General features: G+C 47.8%; 1 protein-coding gene across 5 annotated transcripts in view; it reads right to left on the bottom strand.

Annotated features, from left to right (window-relative positions):
* EXOC6B (exocyst complex component 6B) overlaps nt 1-17,783 on the bottom strand; it is a 272,044-nt gene that overhangs the window by 227,515 nt on the left and 26,746 nt on the right. The gene's annotated exons all lie outside the window — the stretch shown is intronic.

Raw genomic sequence — 17,783 nt, 5'->3', positions numbered from 1 at the left:
AGGACAGGTGTCAAATAAACGTGTTTGCATTCAAAGGAAAAGAACTGGCACAGGCTGCCCAGAGAAGCTGTGGATTCCTCAGTCCCTGGAAGTGTTTAGGGCCAGGTTGCATGGGGCTTTGAGCAACCTGGTCTAGTTGAAGATGGCAGGGGCATTTGAACTAGATGATCTTTAAGGCCCCTTGAAACCCAGCCCGATCTGTGATACTGTGATTATTTTGTAGCCAAACTCTAGTGCAAAAAGAAAAGGTTGCAGAGAGGCAGCATTTGAAATCCCAGCACCTTCTGAGTCAGCCCTAAGGCTGTCTTTAAACAAACTATCTTCTCTTTGGAGCTCTTCTACTCCTCCACAGCCCTCCCTCCAATGCAGAGCCAGCATCCTTTGATTGCACACTCCCAAGCCAAGCCAGTCCCAGAGCAAAGTGCAAGGCCCTCTGAAGCTGCAGGATGCAAACCCCAACACAATGGGATTTAGGTTCTTGCCCTCTGCCAAACACTATCCTCTGTGTGGGCTATGGTGACCATGCAGTGACTCTTAGCTGAAAATAAACACCACAGGGCCTCAGTTTGATTCAAGAAGTAGAAATCTCTTCCCTGCAGTCACACCAAAACACTCCTCAAGGCCCCAGCTCTGCCACAGTCCTCTTCAGTTTGCTGGCTCTGGCAGAGATTTGCCTTCCTCAGCTGTTTCTTAGCTGCCCAAGCTACAGCATCACTCACAGAATGGTTTGGGTTGAAGAGACCTTTGAAGGCCATCTGGTCCAGCCCCCCCAGGCAGCAAGCAGAGACATGTGCAACTGGAGCAGGTTGCTCAGAGCCCCAGACAACCTGACCTGAGGCAGTTTCAGGGATGGGGAATCCATCACCTCTGAGCATCCTGGGCGAGTGTCCATCCCCCCCAGCCTTGGAAAACCATCCTTGTACTCCTATGTCCTCGATGTCTGTGCACTGTTTCCCCTCAGCAAATGCCAGCTTTGAGACCAGCTCTGGTTCTCACCTGATCCATTCTGAGCACCTTCATTGTATGTTTCTTCCTTTCCAGGATTACCACACCTGGGTCATCAAAATTCCCACTTCTTGCCTACCAAACCTTCAGGACACCCACTCCTGTCTCTGGATCTACAAGTCTCTGCAGCTGCTTCCCTCTACCTCATTTCTTCTGCCTATATTCTCTGCTTCTAGCAACATCTCTCCTAGTCCACGCACTAATCACAGCCTGATGTGGCTCTTCAGTTAAGCGTCCTGAAGTGACCAGGAATTCAGAAGACATTAGAAGGTGATGCACACAACAAATTCCAGCAGGAAAAAAAGCATCTTACATGTATGGCCATCAATAACCATGACTGCACAAAAGAAAACAAAAATGAAAATCACATTTCCTTGGGGCTGTTCATTCCCTTGGCTGCAAAAAAACAAAGCTTTGTGACAATGCTATAGAAAATGAGCCTTGAGGCTGCTTCTCTTTTCCTCCCCTCTTTGCTCTTAAAAAAAGCTGCTAGTCAGATAGCTTTAGGAATTAAGTCTCCCCCACAAAATGCCTTTTGATGAAGGAAAGTCTGAGCAAAGGAGGTTTGTCCCACATGCACTGATCTCCTGACTGCTCAAGGCCTGTGGTCAGTGGCAGAGCTGCCTGGTTTCCACTTTTAAAGCACACTCACTAAACAAAACCATTTCAGATGACTCAAAAACCTTCTTGCATTGCATTGTTAAGTTTCACAATTCACACCAAAAAAAAAAAAAAATCCACCCCATGTTTGGTTGTTTCATTTTGGGTTTTGTTGTTGTTTGGTTGGGTTTTTTTTTTCTCCAAAAGGTCAACTGGAAAAAATCTTTCCAGGAAAGCCACAACAGGCAAATGCATCAGGAGTTCCCATCTGCAGCCCTGTGTTGCCCTGTGGAGCTTATCCTCCAGAGCAGGGGCAACAAACCCTGCTCCACGCCAAGCAGCCAAACCACTCCTAGTGGGGATGCCACAAACATGGGCCTCTGGCACAGCCAGATGCCTCTTGCATCTTCCAAGCAGCGGAGAGGATGCTCCTGCAGAAGCAGGATGTGTTGATGGTGAACTTTTCACACCTTCATCCTCCTCCTGCATCCCAAAGCCTCACTTGGCTCTGTACTCAGCCCCCACGCTGCACTGGAGGCACTGCTATCCCTTCAGCATCCCCAAGAGCAAAAACTGGGGAAAGAGCAGAGGTGTGGGGAGTACAGCCCAGGAAAAGACTGAAACAGACTACAAGCTCAGCTAAACAATGACAGAATGGTGGGGTTGCAGGCATCTCTCATCCAGACCAGCTCCTCTGATGAAGCAGGGACATGGCAGCAGGTTACCCAGCATCACAATATCCAGGTGGGTGTGGAATGTCTCCAAAGAAGGAGACTCCACAACCAAAGAAGATTTTCCTCATATTCAGATGGAACCTCCTGGAACCACTGGACAATGTCTGGCCCCATCCTCTTGCCCCTCTCCCCCACACTTCAGCTGTTGAGAAGCTCCCCTCTCAGGCTGCTCTTCTCTCCAGGGGTCTCAGCCTTTCCTCCTCAGATGCTCCAGGCCCCTCAGCATCTTCGTAGTCCCCTCTGCTGGACTCTCTCCAGTAGTTCCCTGTCTCTCAAACTGCAGAGTCCAGAACTGGACACAATATTCCCAGTGCTCCCTCACTAGGGTAAAGGAGAGGAGAACCTGCCTCAAACTGTTGGTCACACTCTTGCTGCACAAATCTCCTTCAAACATGGTCAGAGGCAGGACATCTTAGTTCTGCCACCAAGCACCTACACAGCCTACATTCTCTCCAGACATTTCAGCTGCTTGTTCTCAGGCTGGCAGGTTCTATACCAGACACCATAACAAACATGCCAGAGGAGCTTAAAGCTATTGCAGATGCATAAATTAATGCCAGAAGACACTTAGGAAGGACCTGCAGAGCTAGTTCCTATGTCTCACACTCAACTGGTTAAAAAGGGGGCTTCAGACAGCCTCAGAGAAGGCCAAGCCACAAGGTTGACCCTTGTAACTTCATTCCCAACAAGAGCTGCCTGCAGGACAGGGACTCAGAAATAACCTAAATAAATTCAGCTGAAAGTACAGAGAAGGGAAATCTCTAGGGGCAAAATGAAAGAGATCTGGAACAATGCAAGGAGGACATTCTGGGGACAGTGGAACAGAAGTGACTTGCTTTTGTTTTCAATTAATAAGTGGAACAAATTCCTGAGTCTGCTGTGGACTTCAATTTTATTTTATTTTTTCTAGCCCCCTCCCCCCCCCCCCCTTCTTTAAACTTCTGTAGTGGTTTGAATCCCTCAGAAACATTTCCTTCTCATTAAGCAACATAAAAGCATCAGCAGTTTGTTTAATCTCATTCTAACTTTTGTAATAAGCAAATTAACTTCTGAGCAATGCATTTAAAAAAAAAAAAGAAAAAAAGAAAGAAAAATTCAGGAGTGCTGCAAGAGCTCCACAGGGAAAAAAATAAGGTCAAAGGAAGCTTGCAAGAGTAGTACCTGGTTAGCACACAAGTGTCGGAGAGGCTTTGTCTGTGCACTGACAGCATTTAGCAAGTGGTTCTCCAAAGACACCTCGTTTACTTGCTGTGTTACACCTGAAGTTATCTCAGTGGAAAAGCAGGTGTAGAATTTGCTTTTTTGCTTACATTCTGCTGATTAAACAAAATTTAAGCCCACTCTGTTTCACCCTCAGAGGTCACAGAGTATTAGGGGTTGGAGGGGACCTCTGGAGAGTGAGTCCAGACACCCCACCCTGCCCCCAGCCAAAGCAGGGCCAGAGAATCCAGCACAGGTCACATAGGAATGCATCCAGATGGGTCTGGAACATCTCCAGAGAAGGAGACTCTGAACAACCTGGGCCAGTGTCTCACCACCCTCACAGTGAACAATTTCATCCTAACATTTCATCTAATTCTACCCTTTTCCAGTTTAAAATTGTTACCCCTTACCCTGTCTGTCATGACACCCCATCATAAAAGTCTGTCCCCTTCTTTCCTCTAGGTCCTCTTCTAGTACTAGAGCCCTGCAGGAAGGTCTCCCTGGAGCCTTCTCTTCTCCAGGCTGAACAACCCCAACTCTTTCAGCCTGGCCTCACAGCAGAGGCTTCCAGCCCTCCCAGCATTGCTGTGGCCTCTTCTTGCCCTGCTCCAACAGGTCCCTGTCAGTGTTGAGGACTCCAGCATGGGGTCTCAGTGCTGCAGGTGGGGTCTCAGCGCTGCACAGCAGAGGGGCAGAATCCCTTCCCTGCCCCTGCTGCCCACACTGCTGGGGATCAGGCCAGGACATGGTTGGCTCTGGGCTCTGAGCACTTGGTGCCAGCTCATGTCCAGCTTTTCACCCATGAATTACAACAAGCCGCATGCAGACACCGCTCAAAAACCATCCTAGAAATGATGCCACTTGTCAATGGCTGGTCTCTACCAGAAGGAGCTTTTCAACAGGGCTTCTGCATGTATTTGTTGTAGGGCTGTTTTTCTTCAGTGGTTTTATTAGCAAATTGGAAAATACAAATGCAAGCTGCACTTATGAAACATGTTGGTAACACCAAAGCGAAGGAAGTCAGAAGCCTTCTGGAAAGCAGCAGCCAAAGACCTCGAGAAAATGGAAGTGTTTCCAGAAGTCAAGAAGAAGAAAGGTCAGCAAAGGCAAATTCATGGTGGTGGTCGAAGGAAAGGCCAAAATCAGCAGCACAAGATGAGAAGGAAGGCAGAAGAGACAACAAACTCTGCACCAGCCATGGCACCTGACTCATTGGCTCCTGGAAAGCCAAAGCAATTTGGTTTAGATTAACAGAACATGGGAAGCTCAGAGCCATGAAAAAAATTCCTTTGCTATGTTCAAAAGGGAAGAAGATGAGAAGTTCTGCAGAGCTGTCAGAAAGGTGAGAGCAGATCAATTTGCAAAGCCACTGCCAGAATGAGAAGTCTACCTGAAGCACCAAAATCCAGAAAGGGTAAACCTCTGTACTTTAGAGCACATATGCAGGCTACAGGAGAAAGAAGAGAGAGGAAGAACCAGGTACAAGTCACCAATGGTTTTAGAATCATAGTAGTTTTTTGGTTGGAAGACACATTTTAGATCATTGATTTTAAACTGGGGAAGAAATTGTTGCTCATGTTCAACTCAAACCTCCCCTGGCACAACTTGAGGCCATTTCAGTGCTTTGGACTGAAGACACACAACTGACACCATTTGGGGGGCTGATTATCCCCTTCTTGGAAAGCTAATTCTCTCATCACTTGACATAGAAGTCCAGACATCAAGGTAAACACCACACACACTGCCCCATCTCTTTCAGTGAGAGACCAAAGGATGGCATTTTGACCCCACTTTACTCCCAGCTCCCAAGGCATTGCAAGATGAAGATCACCTCCACCACAGTTTGGGAGACAAGCACTTACTGCAGGACACCAAACTTCTTTTGCTGTACTTTACCCCCTATTAGCAGCACATGAAAGAGGAGAAAACAAACAGTTGATGATGGCAGGGGGAAAAAAGCACCATCCCAAAACATCTGCACATTGGATTGCTGGTGAAAGAACAACGTTTTTATGCACTCTATGGAATTAATACTTCAGCCATTACATCTCTGAAAGCAGATTAGATTACCACATAAAAATGTTAATGTCTGTGCCTGCTATGTTATTGCCCAAGAAGTTGTCCTGCTAGCAAGGTTCATTTTGTTGTTTTATGCATTGTTTAAAACAAGCTGATTCATTCTTTTCAGTGCATTCTTGGCTTTGAAGCCTTGGACTCCCCTTTCTGCTGTGAAGTGATGTTGTAACACCCAATAGAGGCACAAATGATGCCCAAGACAGGCCTGATATTAAAAGCTCTGCATTACCAAACCACACGAAGGGCACTAAAACTGACAGCAGCGTGATTGAGAACTTCCCTGCTCGAAGCATGAACACCACACAACTGTTTAGGTTGGAAGAGACCTTTAAGATCATCAAATCTAACTGCTAACCCAGCACCACCACTAAACCACAGCCCTCAGCACCACATCTACATGCCTTTTGAATCCATCCAGGGATGGGGATTCCATAACTGCCCTGGGCAGTCTGATATAGGCCTTGACAACCCTTTTGGGGAAGAAATTGTTTCTCATGTCCAACTTAAGCTTCTCCTGGCACAACTCGAGGCTGTTATCCTCTTAACTCAGGAAAAGAAAACAATCTTCTTTCAGGGAGTTGTAGAGAGCAAAAAGGTCTCCCCTGAGCCCTCCTTTCTGCAGACTAAACAACCCCACTTTCCTCTCAGACTTGTGCTCTAGACCCTTCACCAGCATCTTTGCCCTTCTTTGGGTACACTCTAGCACCTCTTCTTGTTCTTCTTGGAGTGAGGGGCCCAAAACTGAACCCAGAATTCCAGATAAGACCTTGCCAGTGCTGAGTACCCCTGTACATGGCAAATCCCCTTTTAGTCCTGCTGGCCACACTATTGCTGTTGGCCTTCTCTGCCACCTGGGCACAGGCTGGCTCAAATCCAGTCCCTTTTCTCTCAGGCAGTTTTCCAGTCACTCTTTCCCTAGCCAGGAGTACTGCATGCACCAGCACCATTGCAGGAGCACGGCAGCAGCCACGTTGGGCACCACGCAGCCTGACGTCTTGCTCCTGCACAGTCTTTCAGACCAAAGCAGCATCTCTGCCTCCATCACCTCTATGGATGGTTTGGTACATGACAAAGCAGCACTTGACACAGACATCCCTGTTTGGCAGCATGTGGTGCTCAGCAGCACCAGCTTCCCCTTGCACAAGAGGGTGGTTCCTAATCAAGGTCAACTGAAGGTCTTGCTCACAGGCACAAGTTGAACAAGACAGCACGACTCAGCTCTCCGGTGCCAAGTTATTGTGTCAAGAAGTTCCTGGCTGTCAGCAGCAGACAGATTTGTGCTCTGCACACAGCTTTGCCAGTGGAAAACAGCTTTCTAGCAGCTCCTGTTCCTGTCCCACTCACAGCTTCTGCCTTCCTGCCACAGCCCTTATACCCTCTCCCACCCCAGTAGTGCCCCAAAACAGCAAGGCTACTTCTAAACCTCCTTATAATGGTGACCAGTTCAATCAAACCAGACAAAGATCCAGAAGAAACAAGGACTTAGTGGCAGAGATATGCGTCTTGCTGACCCAATTTCTCCCATCAGCACAGCCCGTCAGAGGAGGCCTGATCTCATTTACTTCCTGGTAATCACTTTCTAAAGCTCATGTGCAAGTCTCACACCAGAAAACATGTAGGCTTCAGTAGCCTAAATACAGATGCCTGGCATCCTTTGAGATACCTGCCTAGGATACATCAGCCTGGTACAGAGCTGGGAAGTCAAATCCCTGCAGAATTAGCTCTGGTCTAGCTCAAACCAGGACCATGCCCTGAAGCTCTGTTTTCTATAGAGCAGCTGAAGCTCTTTGGAAATGACCCACTCTTAACCAACGATGTCCTAAGCCCTGAAGCTAAAAGAAACGTCTCTGGCCCTGGGTACTGAACCCTGTCAGGGTTTTACAAGAATTCCAAAGAACCCAGCCCAACTTTCACTGATGGCAACAGGCAAATTCTTATTTCCTTCCTTTGTGCAAGATCAGGTCTTTGGTTATAAAATATCCTAAAGCCTTCTCAAGTGGCATCTATGACAAGAAAGCACTTTGAGACTATACATTACTGGAAAACTAGAGCCACCACAAAACCACTGCCATCCCCAGGGTAGAATGCAGCTATTCTGTGCCAGACAAGATTCTAAAGGAAATGAAGAGTAATTACCCTAATTGAAAATATAATGGAAGAACTCAGCTATGCCTCTCTTAAAGAGCCGATTTCAGATGATAAAAGACATTAAGAGGCAGAGCTTGAACAAATTAGCGTTCAGCCTCTGGAAGAGCCAAGCAAATGTAAGGAGTAACCCAAAGGCAGGCAAGCCAGAAGAGCTACAACAAACATGAATGCCCCCAACTGAGGCAAGTATGGAGAGAACTGGCCATGGGCAGAGCTTTCAACTTCCCTCCTCTTCCTGCGAGCACAATGGAAACAATTCCCCCAAGGACAGGAGCGATGCGTCAGCAGGCCCTACACTCTCAGGCTCTTTCAAGTTGGAAGGACAGTTGATTTGCACCATGTGCAGGCTAGGAATGCTCACTAGAAGGCAAGCGAGATAAATTTCAGCCCATCCAAGCTGGTTGACATTAAGAGGGAGATGAATCATCTTTACAATGCCTGTAAACAACAGCGTTTGAAGAAGGAAGGGCTCTAACGATAGAGCCTGGGCGTGCTCCCTGCCCAGGCCCTTTCTGGACCTCAAGACCATCTGTGCTATTGTCAGCAAAAGTGTCGAAATCAGGGAGCTGGCACAAACCCACAGCAAGCAGAGAACATCCACGTAAAGCCACCACAGATGTTCCAAACTCCCTTCTGCTGCACTTGCAATGGTGTTCCAGCACGTCTGATCTTCCAGGACAGGCAGAGGCTGTGAGGAGAGGACACACTCAGGAACGGAGCCAACGTACTTCAGATGTGCAACTTGCATCAACAGACAGTTCAGTCACAGAGCCATTCTGCTGGGAAAAGACCTTCAAAGCCACCCAGTCCAACTGCTAAACAGAATGGTGGGGCTTAGAAGGGATCTCTGGAGATACAGTCCAACCAGTGGCAACTTCATGAAGCTAACCAAATGCCAAGCCCTGCACCTGAGGAAGAATAGGAAGCCCCAGGTTCCACTGCATCTGAGACTGGCCATCTAGAACACAGCTCAGCAGAAAAAGACCTGGGGGTTTTTCCAGGCAACATGCTGACCATGAGGCACCACTGTGCCCTTGCAAAGATGGTCAAAAGATTCCTGTGCTGTTAGGAGAAGCATTAGCCAGCTGGTCAAAGGAGGTTATCCTTCCCCTCTACTCTGGAAAGCTGGGTCCTGGTACGAGGCCCCTAGTACAAGAGAGAGCTACTGGAAGAGGCATGATTAAAGGATTGGAGCATCTCATACAAGGAAAAGCTGAGGGAGCTGGGACAGCTCAGCCTGGAGAGGAGAAGGATGAAGGGGGACAATTCTCTATCACTGCATATGAATATCTGATGGGGATTGAGAAGGTAAAGAAGACAGTGCCAGACTCCTCCTCTTGGTGCCCAGTGACAGGACAAGAGGCAACAAACAGAAAACCCATTAAGTTCAAGAAAACGTTTAAGGGGGGTGGGGGGAGGAAAAAAACCCACACAAACCAGGCAAACTTTATTTTTCCCTAGTGTGAGGGTGATCAAACACTGAAACAGATTGGCCAGAGGCTGCAGAGTCTCCTTCCCTGGAGGTATCCAAACCTTGACCGCATAGACATTCTTATTTCAGGGGTAGGACTAGGTGATCCTCTCATGTCCTATTCAGCCTCAGGCATTCTGTGATTCTCTGGATATATTCATCACAACAACAAAAAAGCAGCCACACAACTAACAAAAACCAACAAAACAAAACATTTTGGCAATCAAAGGGGCCCAGCAAATTGTTCAGTTGATGATGAAACAGATCACAACGTAACAGAGCTGCTTTCAGATGCTCTTAGCCAAACAGAAATATTGCCAGAGAGAAATAAAGTCAGAGTAAAACATTACTTCTGAGCTATACTGAAAGCTTTTATAATCAGTCTGGCGTAAACTGTATCAAATACTTCAATGTGACATGAAGCTACCTCTAAAGGTCTAGATAGATCTGTTCCTGGGGGAGAGAAGAATGAGGTGAAATCAGGAGAACATAAAGAAAAAAGAGAAGAACATTTTTTCCTTGGAAGCTGCCAGAGGACTGGAACAGGCTGCCCAGAGAGGCTGTGGAGCCCACAAAACCTGTCACACATTCAGGACCATCACAGACTTCAGCTTTCCTGCAGCTTCTTCACACACATAGCTCTGGTCCCTGGGTCTAGGCAGACCAAGCCCCCCCTGCCTCAGGAGGAAGGAGCTAATGTTCCTGCCTTCAAACACTTGGAAGAAGCAGCAACAAGGAGTGATGAGATGTGGTTTTGCTTATTCTGGCACATAGTTCACTTCTTCATGCCTCGGCTCTAACAGATTCATACAACAAAACATCAGAAGGCATCCAGACACTGGGAAGTGATTTTCCATCACGCCACTGATAAGCATTTCACTACCAGAAAGCTTCAGATTGAAAGCATGTCTTCACCTTTAGCATTTCATACACTTATTTGACCTGAATTACACAAAGGCTTTGCAATTCCAACAGGAGCAGAGCTACACAGAGCTGGGCAACAGAAACACAGGTCACTTGCCTACAAGCACGTTAGAATTCAGTTAAAGAAGGGAAAAAGTGAAAATAGCACAGACAGAGCTTCCTAACTGCTGCACAGACACCATCCTGCAATGTATTCTCCCTTGGAAGCAGACATCCTGGTGATCTGCTGTACAGCTTTGTAGAGGGAGGTCAGCTCTCCAGAGTCCTCATAGAATCATAGAATTGTTAGAGTTGGAAAGGACCTCAAGGATCATCCACTTCCAGCCCCCCTGCCATGGGCAGGGACACCTCACACTGCCTGAGGTTTCTCACAGCTACATCCAGCCTGGCTGCAAAAACCTCCAGGGATGAGGTTTCTACCACCTCCCTGGGCAACCTGTTCCAGTATCTCACCATCCTCATGGCAAAGAACTTTTTCCTAACATCCAATCTGAATCTACCCATGTCTAGGTTTTTTTTTTCCATTCCCCCCAGTCCTATCACTCCCTGACACCCTCAAAAGTCCCTCCCCAGCTTTCTTGGAGCCACCTTAAGATATTGGAAGGCCACAATTAGGTCTCCTCAGAGCCTTCTCTTCTCCAGACTGAACAACCCCAACTTTCTCAGCTTGTCCTTATAAAAGAGCAGCCCCAGCCCTCTGCTGGGGAATCACCTCCCTCTACCTGCTGGCTATGCTTCTCCTGATGCAGCCCAGGATGCAGTCCACCCTATATAAAGGCTTCCAGGAGGATGACTTCATGTGACCCCCATAAGCTGACAAAATAAAAGGTAGTAGGAGGTGGTTTTGTGAACAGATCTCTTGCAGTGTTGATTGTCAGAGGCTGGCTTGCCTTCCAAAACAAGATAGATTCAACCTTGCCTGAGAGCTTGTGCAGGCACTTCTCCAGCTCCTCCTGCTTGTCTGGTCACAGACTGATAAATGACTGGAGCAGACTCAGCTGAGTCAGGCCAGTCCTCTGAGCCTGGAAGAGCTCTTCTCCTGCCACACTTTCCTTCAGGAGAGAGCTGCAGGGCATGGGATGTTTCTGTAGTGGAGCAGAGACATGCAAGTCAGCACCCAAGCTACAGCAGACACCCTCTGAAAAACCATGGAGTCAGTAGCCTAGAAAGGGCTGAAACAGCAATGAGGCAACGTGCTCTAAAATCTTTCAGCCTGCTGTTTATCAAAAAACAGCACAATGAAAACAAATCTCATCCAAGATGTGCTGACAAGAGCTTAATGCACCAGACACTAAACAGAGCAGCAGCACTGGGCCAAGAACTAGAAGGAAGACACCCCTGTCAACACCAAAACTGAGCCAAGTAAGCAGCAAAGATGACCCATAGGTGCTCAAAGGCTCTCCCCAGTTACAGGGGAGCAGACACCAAAAAACATTTTGCTCCTCAATTTGTGTGATCCTTAGAAGGACTTCAGGACAATGATTTTAGGAGTCACAGCAGCTCTGGGTTACAAACTCAAGACAAATGGGAAAACCAGAGGTTGGCTGGGACATTCAAGGAAATTTGGGGAATAAGATTGCTCAGGGAATGCTCCAAAGTCCACAAACACACACTCCTTGGTAGCCCTGGGCAAAGTTATGGCCATACCAGTATGTACTCAGCTAAAGTCCACACACTGCCAATATCCATGGACTCAGAATGGTTTGTATGGGAAGAGACCCTCAAAAACAAAAATCAACACCTCTGCAGTCAGCAGGGACATCTGCAACTAGATCTGGTTGCTCAGAGCTCTGTCCAGCCTGCCCTGTAAGGTTTGCAGGGATGGGGCATCCACCACCTCTCTGGACAGTATTTTCAGCCAGCAGAGGGGAAAGAAAGATTATCTAAAAAAAAAAAAAAGCTTCCAAAGCCTGAGCAGCTGCATGTGTCAGGTGAGAGGTGATTGAACCATTGCCATACTGCCGGGGGGGTCCCTGAGCCTGAACAGCAGCAGCCATCCAGCGGGCTTTCTCACCAGCTCTGCCACAAACGCCAGCTCGGTGGCTGGCGGCTCTGCAGCGGGGCAGACGCATGCAGGCAGGTAATTTGGAGCCAGAGAGACAAGTAAAAGCCGAGACGATGCCAGCCCTCGGGCCAGCAGAGCTTTAAGTGGCACCGCCACCCTGTGTCGCGAAGGCTGAACTGCACTGGGGTTCGGCTTCCCCAGAAGCACAGCAGCTGTCGAGCCATGAGTAAGGCACTTCCCGGCGTGAAGGCAGCTAAAGCAAGGCCAGCTTCACTATCTGGAAGGCCTCAAGTTGAACTCGGCACGCAGAGAGGCTGAAGCCAAGGATTTCACGCCGATGCACGATCCAGGCTCCAAGTGCAGAGGGTTTAGCAAGAGCTGAAGCCAGACATGGAATCAGCAGGAGAAAAGTTTGCTCAGGCAAGTGAAACCTGAAGAGCAGAGTTACCAAAAGCCATCTGGAAACAGCACATCCCCTGGTTGACTAAGCTCAGCTCATCCTTCCACAAGAGCTCGCTGGGCTGGCAATGAGGACAGCTGCTTGCAAGCACCAATTCCTGCCTGTAAAGATGCATACAAAGCCTGTGTTCTGTAGCACTCCTGGAAGTATAACATTACCAAGGATATCTCAAAACATTTGTGTTTATTTCAGGATCAGCAGAGTACTTCTTGAATTGTGTGTATGCTCAAACAGGAACTTCAACCAACCCATGCTCTTAAACACTCTTATCAGAAGCTACCACAACACCTCACAAACACCAATCTGTCTGTTTCCCCTTGAAGGGAAGCATCCCACATTTTACAGCCTGGCAAACACAGGCACAGAAGAGCTAAGTGAAATGCCAATGGCCACAAAACAAGCTGAGGCTATGCCAGAAATCAGAGAGCTTCCAGCCACCAGGTCTTTCCCCAGGAGCACAGCAAAGCCAGGGAACCTTTAACTGCACCACGTTAGGACACCAAAAGTTCCAGACCATCAGCCAGGCTATTTCTCCTCTGACCCATCCCTAAAGCACAGATGTGCAGCCATCAGTTATTCCAGCCTGCAAAGCACGACAAAACCCCTGTCAGCTTTGAGCACAAGGAACTGAAGCATGAGGCTGGAGCAGCACCAGGCTGCTGCATCTCTCAGCCCCAGCAAGCACTGCACACGTGAGCTGCGTGAGTCCCTCAGTGGGGCAGGGGAGCAAGCAAAAATAGTTTATCCCAGACTCCTCCTGCCATTTGGTATCCAGTATCTCCCATGAAAAGTTCCTTCCCCTCATCATCATCTCACCACTAAGAGCAGCCCAGCAGAGAACAACTTGGGGGTACTGGTGGGTGAAAAGCTCAATGTGAGCCAGCACCGTGCATTCACAGCCCTGTCCTAGGCTGATCCCCAGCAGCATGGGCAGCAGGGGCAGGGAGGGGATTCTGGCCCTCTGCTGAGACCCCCAACTGCAATGCTGGGGCCAGTTATAGAGTCCTCAGCACAGCACAGACAGGGACCTGTGGGAGTGGGGGGCAGAGAAGGCCACAGCAATGCTGGGAGGGCTAGAAGCCCTCCGCTGTGAGGCCAGGCTGAGAGAGTTGGTGTTGCTCAGCCTGGAGAAGAAAAGGCTCCAGGGAGACCTTCTGGTAGCCTTTCAGTGCTTGAAGAGGCTCATCAGAAAACTGGGGACAGACTTTCATCAGGGCCTGCTGTGACAGGACAAGGGGTGATGGTTTGAAACTAAAAGAGGTATTCAGAGAGAAGAAAGAAATGTTTTACAGTGAGGGTGGTAAGACCCTGGCCCAGGTTGCCCAGAGAGGTGATAGATGCCCCATGGCTGGAACCATCCCAGTTCAGGTTGTCTGGGGCTCAGAGAAACCTGCTCTAGCTGCAGATGTCCCTGCTGACTGCAGGGGGGTTGAACTGTTGGACTGGATGAGCTTTAAAGATGCCTTCCAACCCAAACCACACTGGGATTCTAAGTGCATGATAGCACAGGGAAAATTAGGAGAATGACTTCATATTTACATGCAAACCCAGAAGCAAGTCAGCATGGTTGGTGTGGTAGTGAGATATCTGCTCATTCTGCAGTTTTCCAAGTGCTAATGATCCAAGAACATATAGCAAGCTTGCTCAATCACTGCAAATAAATCAAAAGTTATTTTATTGGCAAGTGAGCAGTGAGGAGCTGAAAAAGCTACAGCAGGAGCAATCCTGCATAGCTACCAGAGAAGGGAGCTCAGTCACACACAAAAATAAGCTGTCTCTGGCTTGAAGAGGAATAACATTTGTTCTGAATGTGTTTTACAAAACTCAGTGAGAAGTGCAGTGAGTGCTTGTTTAGGCTTCAAATCGAGCTAAGCACAATATCTCAGCTTAAACCATCCTTTCATTCACAAAGAGAGTGAAGCTGTTCCAAAGCACAGCAAGCCCCAAGTGCCACTTGACCCAGCCTAAAGAGGCTGTAAGACATTTTTGCCCCCCTCCCCTCACCTCCTATTTTCACTACTCTGGGATGAGGTAACAGGATTTGATCTAAGGCCAGGCAGCTGTGGGTGCTCAGAGGCCAAGAGAGCAGAAAGCAGCTAGCAAAAAAAAAAAAAGCTCCTATCAAAAAAACTTAATTATTTACTTTTTTTCTTTTTTTAAAGAAGAATTGTCGAGCTCCTCCTCAGGAGAGCCTTCAAAGCACAGTGCTAACATATCAGATACAAACTGTGCTGACAGGAACCTCTTCAGTACTAAGCCACACACTGGGAAGTGGTTTCTAATCATTCAAATGGAAATAAGGAGCAAAAGGAGCTGTTATGATCAGGATGTTGTTCACTTGCAGAGGAGCTAAGGGAAGATGACTCTTGTGTGTACAGGCTGGATTGCTCCAGCTGTCACAGCTCTGCACAGAATCCCAGCTTGGTAGGGGCTGGAAGGTTCTGCTGGGAACCATCTAGTCTGACCCCCCTGCTGAAGTGGGGTGACCTTGAGCACATTGCCCAGGATCACATCCAGGTGGGTTTGGAATCTCTCCAAGAAGGAAACCACCACCTCTCTGGGCAGCCTGCTCCAGGGCTCCAGCACCCTCACAGTAAGGAAGTTTTTCCTCCACGTTTAGCTGGAACACTTCCTGTGTTCTATTTAGAATAGAATAAACCAGATTGGAAGAGACCTTCAAGATCATCACATCCAACCTATTTCCTGCCTGTTGCCCCTTGTCCTGTTGCTGGACATCACTGAAAAGGGTTTGGCCCCATCCTCTTGCCTCTGCCCCCAACCCTTTAGCTCTTGCTGAGCATTGATCAGATCCACTCTCAGGCTGCTCTTCTCCAGGTTCAACAGCCCCACGGGTCTCAGCCTTTCCCCTTCACAGAGATGCTCCAGGCCCCTCAGCACCTTTGTAGCCTTTGCTGGACTCTCTCCAGGAGTTCCTTGCCTCTCAAACCAGAACTGGAAATGAAAGAAGAAAAGCCTTGACCCATCTTTACTACTGCCTTTCGAATCTTCCAAGTCAGTGCTTGTGGACTTGACTTGATCCAGCTGGACTGATTTCTTAGTTGCCTTAATCTATTTGAAGAACTCAATTAACCCAATTTCTACTCCAAATAAACTTTTTTCCCTTTTCTTTTATCCTTTTTTTCTCCTCTTCCACTTCCCTTGGGAGGTCACCATTAGAGGATCTGGGCAGATTTAGGCAGCTCTGCTGACTCAGGGGACACCACATGGTACAGTAAGGCCACTCCCTAAGCAAGGGAGGGAAGGGAATAGCAGATGATGAGCATGAGCAGATCTTGGGTTGGATGAATCACCTTGGGATATGGCACACAACTCATGTGCACTAAGCATCCACACACACTTGATATGTCGGATGCTGGGGGGGTTACACTGAATGGAAGCTTCCAGGTTCCATGACACTTTGTGCTTTTATTGCCAAGGAAAGGAGCAGAGAAGGAGGAAAGGTTTTGTAAATCAGTATGAGACATCAGTATCTGGATGATGACAAGGCTTTTCCATAGCACCAGAGCCAGCTTGGTGGCCCTCCAAGAACCTGACAGGCACCAAGGCAATGAGTTTAGCAATGTTGAGCTGGGGAGAACGGGAAGCAAATACACTACAGAGATAAACAATCCCACCAGGGAGGCAAAACCCACCACCACCAGTTCCAAAACAGCAGCAGGAATGCTATAGGAGAGAAAAAGCCCTACACAAAAAAACAACAATCCACACTATCTGACCTCAGTTCTGCAAGCAAAGGTGAAAGAGATACAATTTTAGGTCTTTTTGAACTCCTTTCAGATATCCAAAAGCAACAGATAAGCAAAGCTGCAGCCAAGCAAAATGCAGCACTCTCCAAGCCAAACATTACAGATCCTTGGCAGTGCTGAGCTAAGGGTTGGACCTGATGATCTTAAAGGCCTCTTCCAACCACAAGGACCCTGTGATCCCCATCAGACAGCGTGGGTGATGAAGGGAAAATGCTAACATCTTTTTCTTAACTATGAAGAAAATCTCCTTTCCATTCTTGCCTGTTTGCAGGTGAAGACATCCAGAACATGCTGCTGAAGAAAGCCAAGCCTAAGCCTTGTGATGGAACATCTCTCATTTAAAGGCTGTGTATTGCAATTAAACCCAAGCACAGGCTTCTTAAAAGCAAGAAAGTGATGAATCTGTCAACGGCTGACACCGCTGACAATTCATATCAAAGTCTGACTGTCTGAAGGCAGGGGCTGAGCCATTAGCAGTAATGGTTTCTGCCTGGAAACAGATGACATCTGAGGCACACTGTCCTTCACATGCTTTCTGTGCTCAAAAATAAAGTGCTCTGGGAGAAAGCAGCCATTCCTGCAGCAAGGAAAATGTCACTTGTCCAAAAATCCTATTTAGCAATTGAAGGAGTCTTAACTAATCCTCCTCAGCCAGTGTGATAAGCCTAAGGAACAAACCATGTCTCTTCATACATGCTCAGCACTTTCCCATCCTGGTCCAGACAGACCATACTGCTCCAAACCTGTCAATCTGCCTGAGCCAAGACACCCACAACTGCTGTCAGGGACAGAGGCATAAAGACATGGGCTCAGCTAAGGAAAGCTTGTAAGCAAGGTGAATATCAAACCTGATCCATCACAAGACCTCAGCACTAGTGTGCAGTTCAAGCATTGAGTGGATTATGGCTAATTAGGTTATTTTGAAACCACCAGATAAGGTCAAGTGCTGACATTCATACCTTTAAACCTCTCTGCATGGGAGGAATGAAACCTAGACTGCTAGATAGGACTGAAGGGCTTTTCCACCACCATTTTGAGGACTATGACTTCCAAGAAACCCACAGAGTCCCACTTGTCAGCCAAAGAGCTCCCTGCACAGTAAAGGAAAATCCTTATCAGAAGGATTGCACAACTAAACAGATTATAATGGTCCTGTTCATCCTACAGCTGCTGAGCATTCCTGCACTAAGGGCTCTGTGTTGAACAGCTCCCTGCTGACAATCATGGGCAGGAAACAGACTCAAACCAGAATAGCTCCAGCTCAGGATGATACTGCACCTCTCAAGTGTTTGAAGCAGGAGAGCATAACAGGGAACAGGACACAGAGTTATACTCCCTTGATGTACCCACTGCTTTTCTCTCTGGGAGACTTCTGGACCAACTTTCTACT

This window comes from Dryobates pubescens, chromosome 23 (genome assembly GCF_014839835.1).
Source record: "Dryobates pubescens isolate bDryPub1 chromosome 23, bDryPub1.pri, whole genome shotgun sequence".
NCBI classification, from domain to species: Eukaryota; Metazoa; Chordata; class Aves; order Piciformes; family Picidae; genus Dryobates; species Dryobates pubescens.
This window is presented reverse-complemented; position numbering and strand designations above follow the sequence as displayed.